Here is a 24906-nt window from a genome sequence, read left to right as displayed (position 1 = left end):
CAGGGACCGGTTTCTGGCATTTCAGCCGTCGTCGGCCCGGCTTGCTTGAATCCTGATGGTGCAGTGAGCAAGGGACTCATGTCTGAGTATACCCGGCCACACCTATAGTGGCCAAAAACGATTTAGAAAAGGGGGTGGGGATGAACAGAGTGTCTGAATTAAGCAGACCACTCTTACCCAGTCCAAAGATCAGGGCTTGATCCATCACCGTTATTTAGCTCACTGCACCATCCCAGCTCAGAACCTGGCTATATGCAAATTAGTCTGTCCCTGGCCCAGTGCATCATGGGAACAGGGCAGACCAAACTACCAAGCCAATTCTTCACCAGAAAGGAGACAAGTTTCCGGGGACCGGTTTCTGGCATTTCAGCCGTCGTCGGCCCGGCTTGCTTGAATCCTGATGGTGCAGTGAGCAAGGGACTCATGTCTGAGTATACCCTGCCACACCTATAGTGGCCAAAAACGATTCAGAAAAGGGGGTGGTGATGAACAGAGTGTCTGAATTAAGAAGACCACTCTTACCCAGTCCAAAGATCAGGGCTTGATCCATCACCGTTATTTATCTCACTGCACCATCCCAGCTCAGAACCTGGCTATATGCAAATTAGTCTGTCCCTGGCCCAATACATCATGGGAACAGGGCAGACCAAACTACCAAGCCAATTATTCACCAGAAAGGAGACAAGCTTCCGGGGACCGGTTTCTGGCATTTCAGCCATCGTCGGCCCGGCTTGCTTGAATCCTGATGGTGCAGTGAGCAAGGGACTCATGTCTGAGTATACCCTGCCACACCTATAGTGGCCAAAAACTATTCAGAAAAGGGGGTGGTGATGAACAGAGTGTCTGAATTAAGCAGACCACTCTTACCCAGTCCAAAGATCAGGGCTTGATCCATCACCGTTATTTAGCTCACTGCACCATCCCAGCTCAGAACCTGGCTATATGCAAATTAGTCTGTCCCTGGCCCAATGCATCATGGGAACAGGGCAGACCAAACTACCAAGCCAATTCTTCACCAGAAAGGAGACAAGCTTCCGGGGACCGGTTTCTGGCATTTCAGCCATCGTCGGCCCGGCTTGCTTGAATCCTGATGGTGCAGTGAGCAAGGGACTCATGTCTGAGTATACCCCGCCACACCTATAGTGGCCAAAAAAGATTCAGAAAAGGGGGTGGTGATGAATAGAGTGTCTGAATTAAGCAGACCACTCTTACCCAGTCCAAAGATCAGGGCTTGATCCATCACCGTTATTTAGCTCACTGCACCATCCCAGCTCAGAACCTGGCTATATGCAAATTAGTCTGTCCCTGGCCCAGTGCATCATGGGAACAGGGCAGACCAAACTACCAAGCCAATTCTTCACCAGAAAGGAGACAAGCTTCCGGGGACTGGTTTCTGGCATTTCAGCCGTCGTCGGCCCGGCTTGCTTGAATCCTGATGGTGCAGTGAGCAAGGGACTCATGTCTGAGTATACCCGGCCACACCTATAGTGGCCAAAAACGATTCAGAAAAGGGGGTGGGGATGAACAGAGTGTCTGAATTAAGCAGACCACTCTTACCCAGTCCAAAGATCAGGGCTTGATCCATCACCGTTATTTAGCTCACTGCACCATCCCAGCTCAGAACCTGGCTATATGCAAATTAGTCTGTCCCTGGCCCAGTGCATCATGGGAACAGGGCAGACCAAACTACCAAGCCAATTCTTCACCAGAAAGGAGACAAGCTTCCGGGGACCGGTTTCTGGCATTTCAGCCGTCGTCGGCCCGGCTTGCTTGAATCCTGATGGTGCAGTGAGCAAGGGACTCATGTCTGAGTATACCCTGCCACACCTATAGTGGCTAAAAACGATTCAGAAAAGGGGGTGGTGATGAACAGAGTGTCTGAATTAAGCAGACCACTCTTACCCAGTCCAAAGATCAGGGCTTGATCCATCACCGTTATTTAGCTCACTGCACCATCCCAGCTCAGAACCTGGCTATATGCAAATTAGTCTGTCCCTGGCCCAGTGCATCATGGGAACAGGGCAGACCAAACTACCAAGCCAATTCTTCACCAGAAAGGAGACAAGCTTCCGGGGACCGGTTTCTGGCATTTCAGCTGTCGTCGATCCGGCTTGCTTGAATCCTGATGGTGCAGTGAGCAAGGGACTAATGTCTGAGTATACCCTGCCACACCTATAGTGGCCAAAAACGATTCAGAAAAGGGGGTGGTGATGAACAGAGTGTCTGAATTAAGCAGACCACTCTTACCCAGTCCAAAGATCAGGGCTTGATCCATCACCGTTATTTAGCTCACTGCACCATCCTAGCTCAGAACCTGGCTATATGCAAATTAGTCTGTCCCTGGCCCAGTGCATCATGGGAACAGGGCAGACCAAACTACCAAGCCAATTCTTCACCAGAAAGGAGACAAGCTTCCGGGGACCGGTTTCTGGCATTTCAGCTGTCGTCGATCCGGCTTGCTTGAATCCTGATGGTGCAGTGAGCAAGGGACTCATGTCTGAGTATACCCTGCCACACCTATAGTGGCCAAAAACGATTCAGAAAAGGGGGTGGTGATGAACAGAGTGTCTGAATTAAGCAGACCACTCTTACCCAGTCCAAAGATCAGGGCTTGATCCATCACCGTTATTTATCTCACTGCACCATCCCAGCTCAGAACCTGGCTATATGCAAATTAGTCTGTCCCTGGCCCAATGCATCATGGGAACAGGGCAGACCAAACTACCAAGCCAATTCTTCACCAGAAAGGAGACAAGCTTCCGGGGACCGGTTTCTGGCATTTCAGCCATCGTCGGCCCGGCTTGCTTGAATCCTGATGGTGCAGTGAGCAAGGGACTCATGTCTGAGTATACCCCGCCACACCTATAGTGGCCAAAAAAGATTCAGAAAAGGGGGTGGTGATGAATAGAGTGTCTGAATTAAGCAGACCACTCTTACCCAGTCCAAAGATCAGGGCTTGATCCATCACCGTTATTTAGCTCACTGCACCATCCCAGCTCAGAACCTGGCTATATGCAAATTAGTCTGTCCCTGGCCCAGTGCATCATGGGAACAGGGCAGACCAAACTACCAAGCCAATTCTTCACCAGAAAGGAGACAAGCTTCCGGGGACCGGTTTCTGGCATTTCAGCCGTCGTCAGCCCGGCTTGCTTGAATCCTGATGGTGCAGTGAGCAAGGGACTCATGTCTGAGTATACCCGGCCACACCTATAGTGGCCAAAAACGATTCAGAAAAGGGGGTGGGGATTAACAGAGTGTCTGAATTAAGCAGACCACTCTTACCCAGTCCAAAGATCAGGGCTTGATCCATCACCGTTATTTAGCTCACTGCACCATCCCAGCTCAGAACCTGGCTATATGCAAATTAGTCTGTCCCTGGCCCAGTGCATCATGGGAACAGGGCAGACCAACCTACCAAGCCAATTCTTCACCAGAAAGGAGACAAGCTTCCGGGGACCGGTTTCTGGCATTTCAGCCGTCGTCGGCCCGGCTTGCTTGAATCCTGATGGTGCAGTGAGCAAGGGACTCATGTCTGAGTATACCCTGCCACACCTATAGTGGCCAAAAACGATTCAGAAAAGGGGGTGGTGATGAACAGAGTGTCTGAATTAAGCAGACCACTCTTACCCAGTCCAAAGATCAGGGCTTGATCCATCACCGTTATTTAGCTCACTGCACCATCCCAGCTCAGAACCTGGGTATATGCAAATTAGTCTGTCCCTGGCCCAGTGCATCATGGGAACAGGGCAGACCAAACTACCAAGCCAATTCTTCTCCAGAAAGGAGACAATTTTCCGGGGACCGGTTTCTGGCATTTCAGCCGTCGTCGACCCGGCTTGCTTGAATCCTGATGGTGAAGTGAGCAAGGGACTTATGTCTGAGTAGACCCTACCACACCTATAGTGGCCAAAAACGATTCAGAAAAGGGGGTGGTGATGAACAGAGTGTCTGAATTAAGCAGACCACTCTTACCCAGTCCAAAGATCAGGGCTTGATCCATCACCATTATTTAGCTCACTGCACCATCCCAGCTCAGAACCTGGCTATATGCAAATTAGTCTGTCCCTGGCCCAGTGCATCATGGGAACAGGGCAGACCAAACTACCAAGCCAATTCTTCACCAGAAAGGAGACAAGCTTCCGGGGACCGGTTTCTGGCATTTCAGCTGTCGTCGATCCGGCTTGCTTGAATCCTGATGGTGCAGTGAGCAAGGGACTCATGTCTGAGTATACCCTGCCACACCTATAGTGGCCAAAAACGATTCAGAAAAGGGGGTGGTGATGAACAGAGTGTCTGAATTAAGCAGACCACTCTTACCCAGTCCAAAGATCAGGGCTTGATCCATCACCGTTATTTAGCTCACTGCACCATCCCAGCTCAGAACCTGGCTATATGCAAATTAGTCTGTCCCTGGCCCAGTGCATCATGGGAACAGGGCAGACCAAACTACCAAGCCAATTCTTCACCAGAAAGGAGACAAGCTTCCAGGGACCGGTTTCTGGCATTTCAGCCGTCGTCGGCCCGGCTTGCTTGAATCCTGATGGTGCAGTGAGCAAGGGACTCATGTCTGAGTATACCCTGCCACACCTATAGTGGCCAAAAACGATTTAGAAAAGGGGGTGGGGATGAACAGAGTGTCTGAATTAAGCAGACCACTCTTACCCAGTCCAAAGATCAGGGCTTGATCCATCACCGTTATTTAGCTCACTGCACCATCCCAGCTCAGAACCTGGCTATATGCAAATTAGTCTGTCCCTGGCCCAGTGCATCATGGGAACAGGGCAGACCAAACTACCAAGCCAATTCTTCACCAGAAAGGAGACAAGTTTCCGGGGACCGGTTTCTGGCATTTCAGCCGTCGTCGGCCCGGCTTGCTTGAATCCTGATGGTGCAGTGAGCAAGGGACTCATGTCTGAGTATACCCTGCCACACCTATAGTGGCCAAAAACGATTCAGAAAAGGGGGTGGTGATGAACAGAGTGTCTGAATTAAGAAGACCACTCTTACCCAGTCCAAAGATCAGGGCTTGATCCATCACCGTTATTTATCTCACTGCACCATCCCAGCTCAGAACCTGGCTATATGCAAATTAGTCTGTCCCTGGCCCAATACATCATGGGAACAGGGCAGACCAAACTACCAAGCCAATTATTCACCAGAAAGGAGACAAGCTTCCGGGGACCGGTTTCTGGCATTTCAGCCATCGTCGGCCCGGCTTGCTTGAATCCTGATGGTGCAGTGAGCAAGGGACTCATGTCTGAGTATACCCCGCCACACCTATAGTGGCCAAAAAAGATTCAGAAAAGGGGGTGGTGATGAATAGAGTGTCTGAATTAAGCAGACCACTCTTACCCAGTCCAAAGATCAGGGCTTGATCCATCACCGTTATTTAGCTCACTGCACCATCCCAGCTCAGAACCTGGCTATATGCAAATTAGTCTGTCCCTGGCCCAGTGCATCATGGGAACAGGGCAGACCAAACTACCAAGCCAATTCTTCACCAGAAAGGAGACAAGCTTCCGGGGACCGGTTTCTGGCATTTCAGCTGTCGTCGATCCGGCTTGCTTGAATCCTGATGGTGCAGTGAGCAAGGGACTCATGTCTGAGTATACCCTGCCACACCTATAGTGGCCAAAAGCGATTCAGAAAAGGGGGTGGGGATGAACAGAGTGTCTGAATTAAGCAGACCACTCTTACCCAGTCCAAAGATCAGGGCTTGATCCATCACCGTTATTTAGCTCACTGCACCATCCCAGCTCAGAACCTGGCTATATGCAAATTAGTCTGTCCCTGGCCCAGTGCATCATGGGAACAGGGCAGACCAAACTACCAAGCCAATTCTTCACCAGAAAGGAGACAAGCTTCCGGGGACTGGTTTCTGGCATTTCAGCCGTCGTCGGCCCGGCTTGCTTGAATCCTGATGGTGCAGTGAGCAAGGGACTCATGTCTGAGTATACCCGGCCACACCTATAGTGGCCAAAAACGATTCAGAAAAGGGGGTGGGGATGAACAGAGTGTCTGAATTAAGCAGACCACTCTTACCCAGTCCAAAGATCAGGGCTTGATCCATCACCGTTATTTAGCTCACTGCACCATCCCAGCTCAGAACCTGGCTATATGCAAATTAGTCTGTCCCTGGCCCAGTGCATCATGGGAACAGGGCAGACCAAACTACCAAGCCAATTCTTCACCAGAAAGGAGACAAGTTTCCGGGGACCGGTTTCTGGCATTTCAGCCGTCGTCGGCCCGGCTTGCTTGAATCCTGATGGTGAAGTGAGCAAGGGACTTATGTCTGAGTAGACCCTACCACACCTAAAGTGCCAAAAACGATTCAGAAAAGGGGGTGGTGATGAACAGAGTGTCTGAATTAAGCAGACCACTCTTACCCAGTCCAAAGATCAGGGCTTGATCCATCACCATTATTTAGCTCACTGCACCATCCCAGCTCAGAACCTGGCTATATGCAAATTAGTCTGTCCCTGGCCCAGTGCATCATGGGAACAGGGCAGACCAAACTACCAAGCCAATTCTTCACCATAAAGGAGACAAGCTTCCGGGGACCGGTTTCTGGCATTTCAGCTGTCGTCGATCCGGCTTGCTTGAATCCTGATGGTGCAGTGAGCAAGGGACTCATGTCTGAGTATACCCTGCCACACCTATAGTGGCCAAAAACGATTCAGAAAAGGGGGTGGTGATGAACAGAGTGTCTGAATTAAGCAGACCACTCTTACCCAGTCCAAAGATCAGGGCTTGATCCATCACCGTTATTTAGCTCACTGCACCATCCCAGCTCAGAACCTGGCTATATGCAAATTAGTCTGTCCCTGGCCCAGTGCATCATGGGAACAGGGCAGACCAAACTACCAAGCCAATTCTTCACCAGAAAGGAGACAAGCTTCCGGGGACTGGTTTCTGGCATTTCAGCCGTCGTCGGCCCGGCTTGCTTGAATCCTGATGGTGCAGTGAGCAAGGGACTCATGTCTGAGTATACCCGGCCACACCTATAGTGGCCAAAAACGATTCAGAAAAGGGGGTGGGGATGAACAGAGTGTCTGAATTAAGCAGACCACTCTTACCCAGTCCAAAGATCAGGGCTTGATCCATCACCGTTATTTAGCTCACTGCACCATCCCAGCTCAGAACCTGGCTATATGCAAATTAGTCTGTCCCTGGCCCAGTGCATCATGGGAACAGGGCAGACCAAACTACCAAGCCAATTCTTCACCAGAAAGGAGACAAGTTTCCGGGGACCGGTTTCTGGCATTTCAGCCGTCGTCGGCCCGGCTTGCTTGAATCCTGATGGTGAAGTGAGCAAGGGACTTATGTCTGAGTAGACCCTACCACACCTAAAGTGGCCAAAAACGATTCAGAAAAGGGGGTGGTGATGAACAGAGTGTCTGAATTAAGCAGACCACTCTTACCCAGTCCAATGATCAGGGCTTGATCCATCACCATTATTTAGCTCACTGCACCATCCCAGCTCAGAACCTGGCTATATGCAAATTAGTCTGTCCCTGGCCCAGTGCATCATGGGAACAGGGCAGACCAAACTACCAAGCCAATTCTTCACCAGAAAGGAGACAAGCTTCCGGGGACCGGTTTCTGGCATTTCAGCTGTCGTCGATCCGGCTTGCTTGAATCCTGATGGTGCAGTGAGCAAGGGACTAATGTCTGAGTATACCCTGCCACACCTATAGTGGCCAAAAACGATTCAGAAAAGGGGGTGGTGATGAACAGAGTGTCTGAATTAAGCAGACCACTCTTACCCAGTCCAAAGATCAGGGCTTGATCCATCACCGTTATTTATCTCACTGCACCATCCCAGCTCAGAACCTGGCTATATGCAAATTAGTCTGTCCCTGGCCCAATGCATCATGGGAACAGGGCAGACCAAACTACCAAGCCAATTCTTCACCAGAAAGGAGACAAGCTTCCGGGGACCGGTTTCTGGCATTTCAGCCGTCGTCGGCCCGGCTTGCTTGAATCCTGATGGTGCAGTGAGCAAGGGACTCATGTCTGAGTAAACCCCGCCACACCTAAAGTGGCCAAAAAAGATTCAGAAAAGGGGGTGGTGATGAATAGAGTGTCTGAATTAAGCAGACCAATCTTACCCAGTCCAAAGATCAGGGCTTGATCCATCACCGTTATTTAGCTCACTGCACCATCCCAGCTCAGAACCTGGCTATATGCAAATTAGTCTGTCCCTGGCCCAGTGCATCATGGGAACAGGGCAGACCAAACTACCAAGCCAATTCTTCACCAGAAAGGAGACAAGCTTCCGGGGACCGGTTTCTGGCATTTCAGCCGTCGTCGGCCCGGCTTGCTTGAATCCTGATGGTGCAGTGAGCAAGGGACTCATGTCTGAGTATACCCGGCCACACCTATAGTGGCCAAAAACGATTCAGAAAAGGGGGTGGGGATGAACAGAGTGTCTGAATTAAGCAGACCACTCTTACCCAGTCCAAAGATCAGGGCTTGATCCATCACCGTTATTTAGCTCACTGCACCATCCCAGCTCAGAACCTGGCTATATGCAAATTAGTCTGTCCCTGGCCCAGTGCATCATGGGAACAGGGCAGACCAAACTACCAAGCCAATTCTTCACCAGAAAGGAGACAAGCTTCCGGGGACCGGTTTCTGGCATTTCAGCCGTCGTCGGCCCGGCTTGCTTGAATCCTGATGGTGCAGTGAGCAAGGGACTCATGTCTGAGTATACCCCGCCACACCTATAGTGGCCAAAAAAGATTCAGAAAAGGGGGTGGTGATGAATAGAGTGTCTGAATTAAGCAGACCACTCTTACCCAGTCCAAAGATCAGGGCTTGATCCATCACCGTTATTTATCTCACTGCACCATCCCAGCTCAGAACCTGGCTATATGCAAATTAGTCTGTCCCTGGCCCAATGCATCATGGGAACAGGGCAGACCAAACTACCAAGCCAATTCTTCACCAGAAAGGAGACAAGCTTCCGGGGACCGGTTTCTGGCATTTCAGCCGTCGTCGGCCCGGCTTGCTTGAATCCTGATGGTGCAGTGAGCAAGGGACTCATGTCTGAGTAAACCCCGCCACACCTAAAGTGGCCAAAAAAGATTCAGAAAAGGGGGTGGTGATGAATAGAGTGTCTGAATTAAGCAGACCAATCTTACCCAGTCCAAAGATCAGGGCTTGATCCATCACCGTTATTTAGCTCACTGCACCATCCCAGCTCAGAACCTGGCTATATGCAAATTAGTCTGTCCCTGGCCCAGTGCATCATGGGAACAGGGCAGACCAAACTACCAAGCCAATTCTTCACCAGAAAGGAGACAAGCTTCCGGGGACCGGTTTCTGGCATTTCAGCCGTCGTCGGCCCGGCTTGCTTGAATCCTGATGGTGCAGTGAGCAAGGGACTCATGTCTGAGTATACCCTGCCACACCTATAGTGGCCAAAAACGATTCAGAAAAGGGGGTGGTGATGAACAGAGTGTCTGAATTAAGCAGACCACTCTTACCCAGTCCAAAGATCAGGGCTTGATCCATCACCGTTATTTAGCTCACTGCACCATCCCAGCTCAGAACCTGGCTATATGCAAATTAGTCTGTCCCTGGCCCAGTGCATCATGGGAACAGGGCAGACCAAACTACCAAGCCAATTCTTCACCAGAAAGGAGACAAGTTTCCGGGGACCGGTTTCTGGCATTTCAGCCGTCGTCGGCCCGGCTTGCTTGAATCCTGATGGTGCAGTGAGCAAGGGACTCATGTCTGAGTATACCCTGCCACACCTATAGTGGCCAAAAACGATTCAGAAAAGGGGGTGGTGATGAACAGAGTGTCTGAATTAAGAAGACCACTCTTACCCAGTCCAAAGATCAGGGCTTGATCCATCACCGTTATTTATCTCACTGCACCATCCCAGCTCAGAACCTGGCTATATGCAAATTAGTCTGTCCCTGGCCCAATACATCATGGGAACAGGGCAGACCAAACTACCAAGCCAATTATTCACCAGAAAGGAGACAAGCTTCCGGGGACCGGTTTCTGGCATTTCAGCCATCGTCGGCCCGGCTTGCTTGAATCCTGATGGTGCAGTGAGCAAGGGACTCATGTCTGAGTATACCCCGCCACACCTATAGTGGCCAAAAAAGATTCAGAAAAGGGGGTGGTGATGAATAGAGTGTCTGAATTAAGCAGACCACTCTTACCCAGTCCAAAGATCAGGGCTTGATCCATCACCGTTATTTAGCTCACTGCACCATCCCAGCTCAGAACCTGGCTATATGCAAATTAGTCTGTCCCTGGCCCAGTGCATCATGGGAACAGGGCAGACCAAACTACCAAGCCAATTCTTCACCAGAAAGGAGACAAGCTTCCGGGGACCGGTTTCTGGCATTTCAGCTGTCGTCGATCCGGCTTGCTTGAATCCTGATGGTGCAGTGAGCAAGGGACTCATGTCTGAGTATACCCTGCCACACCTATAGTGGCCAAAAGCGATTCAGAAAAGGGGGTGGGGATGAACAGAGTGTCTGAATTAAGCAGACCACTCTTACCCAGTCCAAAGATCAGGGCTTGATCCATCACCGTTATTTAGCTCACTGCACCATCCCAGCTCAGAACCTGGCTATATGCAAATTAGTCTGTCCCTGGCCCAGTGCATCATGGGAACAGGGCAGACCAAACTACCAAGCCAATTCTTCACCAGAAAGGAGACAAGCTTCCGGGGACTGGTTTCTGGCATTTCAGCCGTCGTCGGCCCGGCTTGCTTGAATCCTGATGGTGCAGTGAGCAAGGGACTCATGTCTGAGTATACCCGGCCACACCTATAGTGGCCAAAAACGATTCAGAAAAGGGGGTGGGGATGAACAGAGTGTCTGAATTAAGCAGACCACTCTTACCCAGTCCAAAGATCAGGGCTTGATCCATCACCGTTATTTAGCTCACTGCACCATCCCAGCTCAGAACCTGGCTATATGCAAATTAGTCTGTCCCTGGCCCAGTGCATCATGGGAACAGGGCAGACCAAACTACCAAGCCAATTCTTCACCAGAAAGGAGACAAGTTTCCGGGGACCGGTTTCTGGCATTTCAGCCGTCGTCGGCCCGGCTTGCTTGAATCCTGATGGTGAAGTGAGCAAGGGACTTATGTCTGAGTAGACCCTACCACACCTAAAGTGGCCAAAAACGATTCAGAAAAGGGGGTGGTGATGAACAGAGTGTCTGAATTAAGCAGACCACTCTTACCCAGTCCAAAGATCAGGGCTTGATCCATCACCATTATTTAGCTCACTGCACCATCCCAGCTCAGAACCTGGCTATATGCAAATTAGTCTGTCCCTGGCCCAGTGCATCATGGGAACAGGGCAGACCAAACTACCAAGCCAATTCTTCACCATAAAGGAGACAAGCTTCCGGGGACCGGTTTCTGGCATTTCAGCTGTCGTCGATCCGGCTTGCTTGAATCCTGATGGTGCAGTGAGCAAGGGACTCATGTCTGAGTATACCCTGCCACACCTATAGTGGCCAAAAACGATTCAGAAAAGGGGGTGGTGATGAACAGAGTGTCTGAATTAAGCAGACCACTCTTACCCAGTCCAAAGATCAGGGCTTGATCCATCACCGTTATTTAGCTCACTGCATCATCCCAGCTCAGAACCTGGCTATATGCAAATTAGTCTGTCCCTGGCCCAGTGCATCATGGGAACAGGGCAGACCAAACTACCAAGCCAATTCTTCACCAGAAAGGAGACAAGCTTCCGGGGACTGGTTTCTGGCATTTCAGCCGTCGTCGGCCCGGCTTGCTTGAATCCTGATGGTGCAGTGAGCAAGGGACTCATGTCTGAGTATACCCGGCCACACCTATAGTGGCCAAAAACGATTCAGAAAAGGGGGTGGGGATGAACAGAGTGTCTGAATTAAGCAGACCACTCTTACCCAGTCCAAAGATCAGGGCTTGATCCATCACCGTTATTTAGCTCACTGCACCATCCCAGCTCAGAACCTGGCTATATGCAAATTAGTCTGTCCCTGGCCCAGTGCATCATGGGAACAGGGCAGACCAAACTACCAAGCCAATTCTTCACCAGAAAGGAGACAAGCTTCCGGGGACCGGTTTCTGGCATTTCAGCCGTCGTCGGCCCGGCTTGCTTGAATCCTGATGGTGCAGTGAGCAAGGGACTCATGTCTGAGTATACCCTGCCACACCTATAGTGGCCAAAAACGATTCGGAAAAGGGGGTGGTGATGAACAGAGTGTCTGAATTAAGCAGACCACTCTTACCCAGTCCAAAGATCAGGGCTTGATCCATCACCGTTATTTAGCTCACTGCACCATCCCAGCTCAGAACCTGGCTATATGCAAATTAGTCTGTCCCTGGCCCAGTGCATCATGGGAACAGGGCAGACCAAACTACCAAGCCAATTCTTCACCAGAAAGGAGACAAGTTTCCGGGGACCGGTTTCTGGCATTTCAGCCGTCGTCGGCCCGGCTTGCTTGAATCCTGATGGTGAAGTGAGCAAGGGACTTATGTCTGAGTAGACCCTACCACACCTAAAGTGGCCAAAAACGATTCAGAAAAGGGGGTGGTGATGAACAGAGTGTCTGAATTAAGCAGACCACTCTTACCCAGTCCAAAGATCAGGGCTTGATCCATCACCATTATTTAGCTCACTGCACCATCCCAGCTCAGAACCTGGCTATATGCAAATTAGTCTGTCCCTGGCCCAGTGCATCATGGGAACAGGGCAGACCAAACTACCAAGCCAATTCTTCACCAGAAAGGAGACAAGCTTCCGGGGACCGGTTTCTGGCATTTCAGCTGTCGTCGATCCGGCTTGCTTGAATCCTGATGGTGCAGTGAGCAAGGGACTAATGTCTGAGTATACCCTGCCACACCTATAGTGGCCAAAAACGATTCAGAAAAGGGGGTGGTGATGAACAGAGTGTCTGAATTAAGCAGACCACTCTTACCCAGTCCAAAGATCAGGGCTTGATCCATCACCGTTATTTATCTCACTGCACCATCCCAGCTCAGAACCTGGCTATATGCAAATTAGTCTGTCCCTGGCCCAATGCATCATGGGAACAGGGCAGACCAAACTACCAAGCCAATTCTTCACCAGAAAGGAGACAAGCTTCCGGGGACCGGTTTCTGGCATTTCAGCCGTCGTCGGCCCGGCTTGCTTGAATCCTGATGGTGCAGTGAGCAAGGGACTCATGTCTGAGTAAACCCCGCCACACCTAAAGTGGCCAAAAAAGATTCAGAAAAGGGGGTGGTGATGAATAGAGTGTCTGAATTAAGCAGACCAATCTTACCCAGTCCAAAGATCAGGGCTTGATCCATCACCGTTATTTAGCTCACTGCACCATCCCAGCTCAGAACCTGGCTATATGCAAATTAGTCTGTCCCTGGCCCAGTGCATCATGGGAACAGGGCAGACCAAACTACCAAGCCAATTCTTCACCAGAAAGGAGACAAGCTTCCGGGGACCGGTTTCTGGCATTTCAGCCGTCGGCGGCCCGGCTTGCTTGAATCCTGATGGTGCAGTGAGCAAGGGACTCATGTCTGAGTATACCCGGCCACACCTATAGTGGCCAAAAACGATTCAGAAAAGGGGGTGGGGATGAACAGAGTGTCTGAATTAAGCAGACCACTCTTACCCAGTCCAAAGATCAGGGCTTGATCCATCACCGTTATTTAGCTCACTGCACCATCCCAGCTCAGAACCTGGCTATATGCAAATTAGTCTGTCCCTGGCCCAGTGCATCATGGGAACAGGGCAGACCAAACTACCAAGCCAATTCTTCACCAGAAAGGAGACAAGCTTCCGGGGACCGGTTTCTGGCATTTCAGCCGTCGTCGGCCCGGCTTGCTTGAATCCTGATGGTGCAGTGAGCAAGGGACTTATGTCTGAGTATACCCTGCCACACCTATAGTGGCCAAAAACGATTCAGAAAAGGGGGTGGTGATGAACAGAGTGTCTGAATTAAGCAGACCACTCTTACCCAGTCCAAAGATCAGGGCTTGATCCATCACCGTTATTTAGCTCACTGCACCATCCCAGCTCAGAACCTGGCTATATGCAAATTAGTCTGTCCCTGGCCCAGTGCATCATGGGAACAGGGCAGACCAAACTACCAAGCCAATTCTTCACCAGAAAGGAGACAAGCTTCCGGGGACCGGTTTCTGGCATTTCAGCCGTCGTCGACCCGGCTTGCTTGAATCCTGATGGTGAAGTGAGCAAGGGACTTATGTCTGAGTAGACCCTACCACACCTATAGTGGCCAAAAACGATTCAGAAAAGGGGGTGGTGATGAACAGAGTGTCTGAATTAAGCAGACCACTCTTACCCAGTCCAAAGATCAGGGCTTGATCCATCACCATTATTTAGCTCACTGCACCATCCCAGCTCAGAACCTGGCTATATGCAAATTAGTCTGTCCCTGGCCCAGTGCATCATGGGAACAGGGCAGACCAAACTACCAAGCCAATTCTTCACCAGAAAGGAGACAAGCTTCCGGGGACCGGTTTCTGGCATTTCAGCTGTCGTCGATCCGGCTTGCTTGAATCCTGATGGTGCAGTGAGCAAGGGACTCATGTCTGAGTATACCCTGCCACACCTATAGTGGCCAAAAACGATTCAGAAAAGGGGGTGGTGATGAACAGAGTGTCTGAATTAAGCAGACCACTCTTACCCAGTCCAAAGATCAGGGCTTGATCCATCACCGTTATTTAGCTTACTGCACCATCCCAGCTCAGAACCTGGCTATATGCAAATGAGTCTGTCCCTGGCCCAGTGCATCATGGGAACAGGGCAGACCAAACTACCAAGCCAATTCTTCACCAGAAAGGAGACAAGCTTCCGGGGACCGGTTTCTGGCATTTCAGCCGTTGTCGGCCCGGCTTGCTTGAATCCTGATGGTGCAGTGAGCAAGGGACTCATGTCTGAGTATACCCGGCCACACCTATAGTGGCCAAAAACGATTTAGAAAAGGGGGTGGGGATGAACAGAGTGTCTGAATTAAGCAGACCACTCTTACCCAGTCCAAAGATCAGGGCTTGATCCATCACCGTTATTTAGCTCACTGCACCATCCCAGCTCAGAACCTGGCTATATGCAAATTAGTCTGTCCCTGGCCCAGTGCATCATGGGAACAGGGCAGACCAAACTACCAAGCCAATTCTTCACCAGAAAGGAGACAAGTTTCCGGGGACCGGTTTCTGGCATTTCAGCCGTCGTCGGCCCGGCTTGCTTGAATCCTGATGGTGCAGTGAGCAAGGGACTCATGTCTGAGTATACCCTGCCACACCTATAGTGGCCAAAAACGATTCAGAAAAGGGGGTGGTGATGAACAGAGTGTCTGAATTAAGAAGACCACTCTTACCCAGTCCAAAGATCAGGGCTTGATCCATCACCGTTATTTATCTCACTGCACCATCCCAGCTCAGAAACTGGCTATATGCAAATTAGTCTGTCCCTGGCCCAATACATCATGGGAACAGGGCAGACCAAACTACCAAGCCAATTCTTCACCAGAAAGGAGACAAGCTTCCGGGGACCGGTTTCTGGCATTTCAGCCATCGTCGGCCCGGCTTGCTTGAATCCTGATGGAGCAGTGAGCAAGGGACTCATGTCTGAGTATACCCCGCCACACCTATAGTGGCCAAAAAAGATTCAGAAAAGGGGGTGGTGATGAATAGAGTGTCTGAATTAAGCAGACCACTCTTACCCAGTCCAAAGATCAGGGCTTGATCCATCACCGTTATTTAGCTCACTGCACCATCCCAGCTCAGAACCTGGCTATATGCAAATTAGTCTGTCCCTGGCCCAGTGCATCATGGGAACAGGGCAGACCAAACTACCAAGCCAATTCTTCACAAGAAAGGAGACAAGCTTCCGGGGACCGGTTTCTGGCATTTCAGCTGTCGTCGATCCGGCTTGCTTGAATCCTGATGGTGCAGTGAGCAAGGGACTCATGTCTGAGTATACCCTGCCACACCTATAGTGGCCAAAAACGATTCAGAAAAGGGGGTGGTGATGAACAGAGTGTCTGAATTAAGCAGACCACTCTTACCCAGTCCAAAGATCAGGGCTTGATCCATCACCGTTATTTAGCTCACTGCACCATCCCAGCTCAGAACCTGGCTATATGCAAATTAGTCTGTCCCTGGCCCAGTGCATCATGGGAACAGGGCAGACCAAACTACCAAGCCAATTCTTCACCAGAAAGGAGACAAGCTTCCGGGGACTGGTTTCTGGCATTTCAGCCGTCGTCGGCCCGGCTTGCTTGAATCCTGATGGTGCAGTGAGCAAGGGACTCATGTCTGAGTATACCCGGCCACCCCTATAGTGGCCAAAAACGATTCAGAAAAGGGGGTGGGGATGAACAGAGTGTCTGAATTAAGCAGACCACTCTTACCCAGTCCAAAGATCAGGGCTTGATCCATCACCGTTATTTAGCTCACTGCACCATCCCAGCTCAGAACCTGGCTATATGCAAATTAGTCTGTCCCTGGCCCAGTGCATCATGGGAACAGGGCAGACCAAACTACCAAGCCAATTCTTCACCAGAAAGGAGGCAAGTTTCCGGGGACCGGTTTCTGGCATTTCAGCCGTCGTCGGCCCGGCTTGCTTGAATCCTGATGGTGAAGTGAGCAAGGGACTTATGTCTGAGTAGACCTTACCACACCTAAAGTGGCCAAAAACGATTCAGAAAAGGGGGTGGTGATGAACAGAGTGTCTGAATTAAGCAGACCACTCTTACCCAGTCCAAAGATCAGGGCTTGATCCATCACCATTATTTAGCTCACTGCACCATCCCAGCTCAGAACCTGGCTATATGCAAATTAGTCTGTCCCTGGCCCAGTGCATCATGGGAACAGGGCAGACCAAACTACCAAGCCAATTCTTCACCAGAAAGGAGACAAGCTTCCGGGGACCGGTTTCTGGCATTTCAGCTGTCGTCGATCCGGCTTGCTTGAATCCTGATGGTGCAGTGAGCAAGGGACTCATGTCTGAGTATTCCCTGCCACACCTAAAGTGGCCAAAAAAGATTCAGAAAAGGGGGTGGTGATGAATAGAGTGTCTGAATTAAGCAGACCAATCTTACCCAGTCCAAAGATCAGGGCTTGATCCATCACCGTTATTTAGCTCACTGCACCATCCCAGCTCAGAACCTGGCTATATGCAAATTAGTCTGTCCCTGGCCCAGTGCATCATGGGAACAGGGCAGACCAAACTACCAAGCCAATTCTTCACCAGAAAGGAGACAAGCTTCCGGGGACCGGTTTCTGGCATTTCAGCCGTCGGCGGCCCGGCTTGCTTGAATCCTGATGGTGCAGTGAGCAAGGGACTCATGTCTGAGTATACCCGGCCACACCTATAGTGGCCAAAAACGATTCAGAAAAGGGGGTGGGGATGAACAGAGTGTCTGAATTAAGCAGACCACTCTTACCCAGTCCAAAGATCAGGGCTTGATCCATCACCGTTATTTAGCTCACTGCACCATCCCAGCTCAGAACCTGGCTATATGCAAATTAGTCTGTCCCTGGCCCAGTGCATCATGGGAACAGGGCAGACCAAACTACCAAGCCAATTCTTCACCAGAAAGGAGACAAGCTTCCGGGGACCGGTTTCTGGCATTTCAGCCGTCGTCGGCCCGGCTTGCTTGAATCCTGATGGTGCAGTGAGCAAGGGACTTATGTCTGAGTATACCCTGCCACACCTATAGTGGCCAAAAACGATTCAGAAAAGGGGGTGGTGATGAACAGAGTGTCTGAATTAAGCAGACCACTCTTACCCAGTCCAAAGATCAGGGCTTGATCCATCACCGTTATTTAGCTCACTGCACCATCCCAGCTCAGAACCTGGCTATATGCAAATTAGTCTGTCCCTGGCCCAGTGCATCATGGGAACAGGGCAGACCAAACTACCAAGCCAATTCTTCACCAGAAAGGAGACAAGCTTCCGGGGACCGGTTTCTGGCATTTCAGCCGTCGTCGACCCGGCTTGCTTGAATCCTGATGGTGAAGTGAGCAAGGGACTTATGTCTGAGTAGACCCTACCACACCTATAGTGGCCAAAAACGATTCAGAAAAGGGGGTGGTGATGAACAGAGTGTCTGAATTAAGCAGACCACTCTTACCCAGTCCAAAGATCAGGGCTTGATCCATCACCATTATTTAGCTCACTGCACCATCCCAGCTCAGAACCTGGCTATATGCAAATTAGTCTGTCCCTGGCCCAGTGCATCATGGGAACAGGGCAGACCAAACTACCAAGCCAATTCTTCACCAGAAAGGAGACAAGCTTCCGGGGACCGGTTTCTGGCATTTCAGCTGTCGTCGATCCGGCTTGCTTGAATCCTGATGGTGCAGTGAGCAAGGGACTCATGTCTGAGTATACCCTGCCACACCTATAGTGGCCAAAAACGATTCAGAAAAGGGGGTGGTGATGAACAGAGTGTCTGAATTAAGCAGACCACTCTTACCCAGTCCAAAGATCAGGGCTTGATCCATCACCGTTATTTAGCTTACTGCACCATCCCAGCTCAGAACCTGGCTATATGCAAATGAGTCTGTCCCTGGCCCAGTGCATCATGGGAACAGGGCAGACCAAACTACCAAGCCAATTCTTCACCAGAAAGGAGACAAGCTTCCGGGGACCGGTTTCTGGCATTTCAGCCGTTGTCGGCCCGGCTTGCTTGAATCCTGATGGTGCAGTGAGCAAGGGACTCATGTCTGAGTATACCCGGCCACACCTATAGTGGCCAAAAACGATTTAGAAAAGGGGGTGGGGATGAACAGAGTGTCTGAATTAAGCAGACCACTCTTACCCAGTCCAAAGATCAGGGCTTGATCCATCACCGTTATTTAGCTCACTGCACCATCCCAGCTCAGAACCTGGCTATATGCAAATTAGTCTGTCCCTGGCCCAGTGCATCATGGGAACAGGGCAGACCAAACTACCAAGCCAATTCTTCACCAGAAAGGAGACAAGTTTCCGGGGACCGGTTTCTGGCATTTCAGCCGTCGTCGGCCCGGCTTGCTTGAATCCTGATGGTGCAGTGAGCAAGGGACTCATGTCTGAGTATACCCTGCCACACCTATAGTGGCCAAAAACGATTCAGAAAAGGGGGTGGTGATGAACAGAGTGTCTGAATTAAGAAGACCACTCTTACCCAGTCCAAAGATCAGGGCTTGATCCATCACCGTTATTTATCTCACTGCACCATCCCAGCTCAGAAACTGGCTATATGCAAATTAGTCTGTCCCTGGCCCAATACATCATGGGAACAGGGCAGACCAAACTACCAAGCCAATTCTTCACCAGAAAGGAGACAAGCTTCCGGGGACCGGTTTCTGGCATTTCAGCCATCGTCGGCCCGGCTTGCTTGAATCCTGATGGAGCAGTGAGCAAGGGACTCATGTCTGAGTATACCCCGCCACACCTATAGTGGCCAAAAAAGATTCAGAAAAGGGGGTGGTGATGAATAGAGTGTCTGAATTAAGCAGACCACTCTTACCCAGTCCAAAGATCAGGGCTTGATCCATCACCGTTATTTAGCTCACTGCACCATCCCAGCTCAGAACCTGGCTATATGCAAATTAGTCTGTCCCTGGCCCAGTGCATCATGGGAACAGGGCAGACCAAACTACCAAGCCAATTCTTCACAAGAAAGGAGACAAGCTTCCGGGGACCGGTTTCTGGCATTTCAGCTGTCGTCGATCCGGCTTGCTTGAATCCTGATGGTGCAGTGAGCAAGGGACTCATGTCTGAGTATACCCTGCCACACCTATAGTGGCCAAAAACGATTCAGAAAAGGGGGTGGTGATGAACAGAGTGTCTGAATTAAGCAGACCACTCTTACCCAGTCCAAAGATCAGGGCTTGATCCATCACCGTTATTTAGCTCACTGCACCATCCCAGCTCAGAACCTGGCTATATGCAAATTAGTCTGTCCCTGGCCCAGTGCATCATGGGAACAGGGCAGACCAAACTACCAAGCCAATTCTTCACCAGAAAGGAGACAAGCTTCCGGGGACTGGTTTCTGGCATTTCAGCCGTCGTCGGCCCGGCTTGCTTGAATCCTGATGGTGCAGTGAGCAAGGGACTCATGTCTGAGTATACCCGGCCACCCCTATAGTGGCCAAAAACGATTCAGAAAAGGGGGTGGGGATGAACAGAGTGTCTGAATTAAGCAGACCACTCTTACCCAGTCCAAAGATCAGGGCTTGATCCATCACCGTTATTTAGCTCACTGCACCATCCCAGCTCAGAACCTGGCTATATGCAAATTAGTCTGTCCCTGGCCCAGTGCATCATGGGAACAGGGCAGACCAAACTACCAAGCCAATTCTTCACCAGAAAGGAGGCAAGTTTCCGGGGACCGGTTTCTGGCATTTCAGCCGTCGTCGGCCCGGCTTGCTTGAATCCTGATGGTGAAGTGAGCAAGGGACTTATGTCTGAGTAGACCTTACCACACCTAAAGTGGCCAAAAACGATTCAGAAAAGGGGGTGGTGATGAACAGAGTGTCTGAATTAAGCAGACCACTCTTACCCAGTCCAAAGATCAGGGCTTGATCCATCACCATTATTTAGCTCACTGCACCATCCCAGCTCAGAACCTGGCTATATGCAAATTAGTCTGTCCCTGGCCCAGTGCATCATGGGAACAGGGCAGACCAAACTACCAAGCCAATTCTTCACCAGAAAGGAGACAAGCTTCCGGGGACCGGTTTCTGGCATTTCAGCTGTCGTCGATCCGGCTTGCTTGAATCCTGATGGTGCAGTGAGCAAGGGACTCATGTCTGAGTATTCCCTGCCACACCTATAGTGGCCAAAAACGATTCAGAAAAGGGGGTGGTGATGAACAGAGTGTCTGAATTAAGCAGACCACTCTTACCCAGTCCAAAGATCAGGGCTTGATCCATCACCGTTATTTAGCTCACTGCACCATCCCAGCTCAGAACCTGGCTATATGCAAATTAGTCTGTCCCTGGCCCAGTGCATCATGGGAACAGGGCAGACCAAACTACCAAGCCAATTCTTCACCAGAAAGGAGACAAGCTTCCGGGGACTGGTTTCTGGCATTTCAGCCGTCGTCGGCCCGGCTTGCTTGAATCCTGATGGTGCAGTGAGCAAGGGACTCATGTCTCAGTATACCCGGCCACACCTATAGTGGCCAAAAACGATTCAGAAAAGGGGGTGGTGATGAACAGAGTGTCTGAATTAAGCAGACCACTCTTACCCAGTCCAAAGATCAGGGCTTGATCCATCACCGTTATTTAGCTCACTGCACCATCCCAGCTCAGAACCTGGGTATATGCAAATTAGTCTGTCCCTGGCCCAGTGCATCATGGGAACAGGGCAGACCAAACTACCAAGCCAATTCTTCACCAGAAAGGAGACAAGCTTCCGGGGACCGGTTTCTGGCATTTCAGCCGTCGTCGGCCCGGCTTGCTTGAATCCTGATGGTGCAGTGAGCAAGGGACTCATGTCTGAGTATACCCTGCCACACCTATAGTGGCCAAAAACGATTCAGAAAAGGGGGTGGTGATGAACAGAGTGTCTGAATTAAGCAGACCACTCTTACCCAGTCCAAAGATCAGGGCTTGATCCATCACCGTTATTTAGCTCACTGCACCATCCCAGCTCAGAACCTGGCTATATGCAAATTAGTCTGTCCCTGGCCCAGTGCATCATGGGAACAGGGCAGACCAAACTACCAAGCCAATTCTTCACCAGAAAGGAGACAAGTTTCCGGGGACCGGTTTCTGGCATTTCAGCCGTCGTCGGCCCGGCTTGCTTGAATCCTGATGGTGAAGTGAGCAAGGGACTTATGTCTGAGTAGACCCTACCACACCTAAAGTGGCCAAAAACGATTCAGAAAAGGGGGTGGTGATGAACAGAGTGTCTGAATTAAGCAGACCACTCTTACCCAGTCCAAAGATCAGGGCTTGATCCATCACCATTATTTAGCTCACTGCACCATCCCAGCTCAGAACCTGGCTATATGCAAATTAGTCTGTCCCTGGCCCAGTGCATCATGGGAACAGGGCAGACCAAACTACCAAGCCAATTCTTCACCAGAAAGGAGACAAGCTTCCGGGGACCGGTTTCTGGCATTTCAGCTGTCGTCGATCCGGCTTGCTTGAATCCTGATGGTGCAGTGAGCAAGGGACTCATGTCTGAGTATACCCTGCCACACCTATAGTGGCCAAAAACGATTCAGAAAAGGGGGTGGTGATGAACAGAGTGTCTGAATTAAGCAGACCACTCTTACCCAGTCCAAAGATAAGGGCTTGATCCATCACCGTTATTTAGCTCACTGCACCATCCCAGCTCAGAACCTGGCTATATGCAAATTAGTCTGTCCCTGGCCCAGTGCATCATGGGAACAGGGCAGACCAAACTACCAAGCCAATTCTTCACCAGAAAGGAGACAAGTTTCCGGGGACCGGTTTCTGGCATTTCAGCCGTCGTCGGCCCGGCTTGCTTGAATCCTGATGGTGAAGTGAGCAAGGGACTTATGTCTGAGTAGACCCTACCACACCTATAGTGGCCAAAAACAATTCAGAAAAGGGGGTGGTGATGAACAGAGTGTCTGAATTAAGCAGACCACTCTTACCCAGTCCAAAGATCAGGGCTTGATCCATCACCATTATTTAGCTCACTGCACCATCCCAGCTCAGAACCTGGCTATATGCAAATTAGTCTGTCCCTGGCCCAGTGCATCATGGGAACAGGGCAGACCAAACTACCAAGCCAATTCTTCACCAGAAAGGAGACAAGCTTCCGGGGACCGGTTTCTGGCATTTCAGCTGTCGTCGATCCGGCTTGCTTGAATCCTGATGGTGCAGTGAGCAAGGGACTCATGTCTGAGTATACCCTGCCACACCTAATGTGGCCAAAAACGATTCAGAAAAGGGGGTGGTGATGAACAGAGTGTCTGAATTAAGCAGACCACTCTTACCCAGTCCAAAGATCAGGGCTTGATCCATCACCGTTATTTATCTCACTGCACCATCCCAGCTCAGAACCTGGCTATATGCAAATTAGTCTGTCCCTGGCCCAATGCATCATGGGAACAGGGCAGACCAAACTACCAAGCCAATTCTTCACCAGAAAGGAGACAAGCTTCCGGGGACCGGTTTCTGGCATTTCAGCCGTCGTCGGCCCGGCTTGCTTGAATCCTGATGGTGCAGTGAGCAAGAGACTCATGTCTGAGTATACCCCGCCACACCTATAGTGGCCAAAAAAGATTCAGAAAAGGGGGTGGTGATGAATAGAGTGTCTGAATTAAGCAGACCACTCTTACCCAGTCCAAAGATCAGGGCTTGATCCATCACCGTTATTTAGCTCACTGCACCATCCCAGCTCAGAACCTGGCTATATGCAAATTAGTCTGTCCCTGGCCCAGTGCAACATGGGAACAGGGCAGACCAAACTACCAAGCTAATTCTTCACCAGAAAGGAGACAAGCTTCCAGGGACCGGTTTCTGACATTTCAGCTGTCGTCGATCCGGCTTGCTTGAATCCTGATGGTGCAGTGAGCAAGGGACTCATGTCTGAGTATACCCTGCCACACCTATAGTGGCCAAAAACGATTCAGAAAAGGGGGTGGTGATGAACAGAGTGTCTGAATTAAGCAGACCACTCTTACCCAGTCCAAAGATCAGGGCTTGATCCATCACCGTTATTTAGCTCACTGCACCATCCCAGCTCAGAACCTGGCTATATGCAAATTAGTCTGTCCCTGGCTCAGTGCATCATGGGAACAGGGCAGACCAAACTACCAAGCCAATTCTTCACCAGAAAGGAGACAAGCTTCCGGGGACCGGTTTCTGGCATTTCAGCCGTCGTCGGCCCGGCTTGCTTGAATCCTGATGGTGCAGTGAGCAAGGGACTCATGTCTGAGTATACCCGGCCACACCTATAGTGGCCAAAAACGATTTAGAAAAGGGGGTGGGGATGAACAGAGTGTCTGAATTAAGCAGACCACTCTTACCCAGTCCAAAGATCAGGGCTTGATCCATCACCGTTATTTAGCTCACTGCACCATCCCAGCTCAGAACCTGGCTATATGCAAATTAGTCTGTCCCTGGCCCAGTGCATCATGGGAACAGGGCAGACCAAACTACCAAGCCAATTCTTCACCAGAAAGGAGACAAGTTTCCGGGGACCGGTTTCTGGCATTTCAGCCGTCGTCGGCCCGGCTTGCTTGAATCCTGATGGTGAAGTGAGCAAGGGACTTATGTCTGAGTAGACCCTACCACACCTATAGTGGCCAAAAACGATTCAGAAAAGGGGGTGGTGATGAACAGAGTGTCTGAATTAAGCAGACCACTCTTACCCAGTCCAAAGATCAGGGCTTGATCCTTCACCGTTATTTAGCTCACTGCACCATCCCAGCTCAGAACCTGGCTATATGCAAATTAGTCTGTCCCTGGCCCAGTGCATCATGGGAACAGGGCAGACCAAACTACCAAGCCAATTCTTCACCAGAAAGGAGACAAGCTTCCGGGGACCGGTTTCTGGCATTTCAGCTGTCGTCGATCCGGCTTGCTTGAATCCTGATGGTGCAGTGAGCAAGGGACTCATGTCTGAGTATACCCTGCCACACCTATAGTGGCCAAAAACGATTCAGAAAAGGGGGTGGTGATGAACAGAGTGTCTGAATTAAGAAGACCACTCTTACCCAGTCCAAAGATCAGGGCTTGATCCATCACCGTTATTTAGCTCACTGCACCATCCCAGCTCAGAACCTGGCTATATGCAAATTAGTCTGTCCCTGGCCCAGTGCATCATGGGAACAGGGCAGACCAAACTACCAAGCCAATTCTTCACCAGAAAGGAGACAAGCTTCCGGGGACCGGTTTCTGGCATTTCAGCCGTCGTCGGCCCGGCTTGCTTGAATCCTGATGGAGCAGTGA

This window comes from Lissotriton vulgaris, chromosome 2_1, assembly GCF_964263255.1.
Source record: "Lissotriton vulgaris chromosome 2_1, aLisVul1.2, whole genome shotgun sequence".
NCBI classification, from domain to species: domain Eukaryota; kingdom Metazoa; phylum Chordata; class Amphibia; order Caudata; family Salamandridae; genus Lissotriton; species Lissotriton vulgaris.
The sequence above is the reverse complement of the archived record's forward strand: the minus strand, read 5'-3'. Positions refer to the sequence as shown.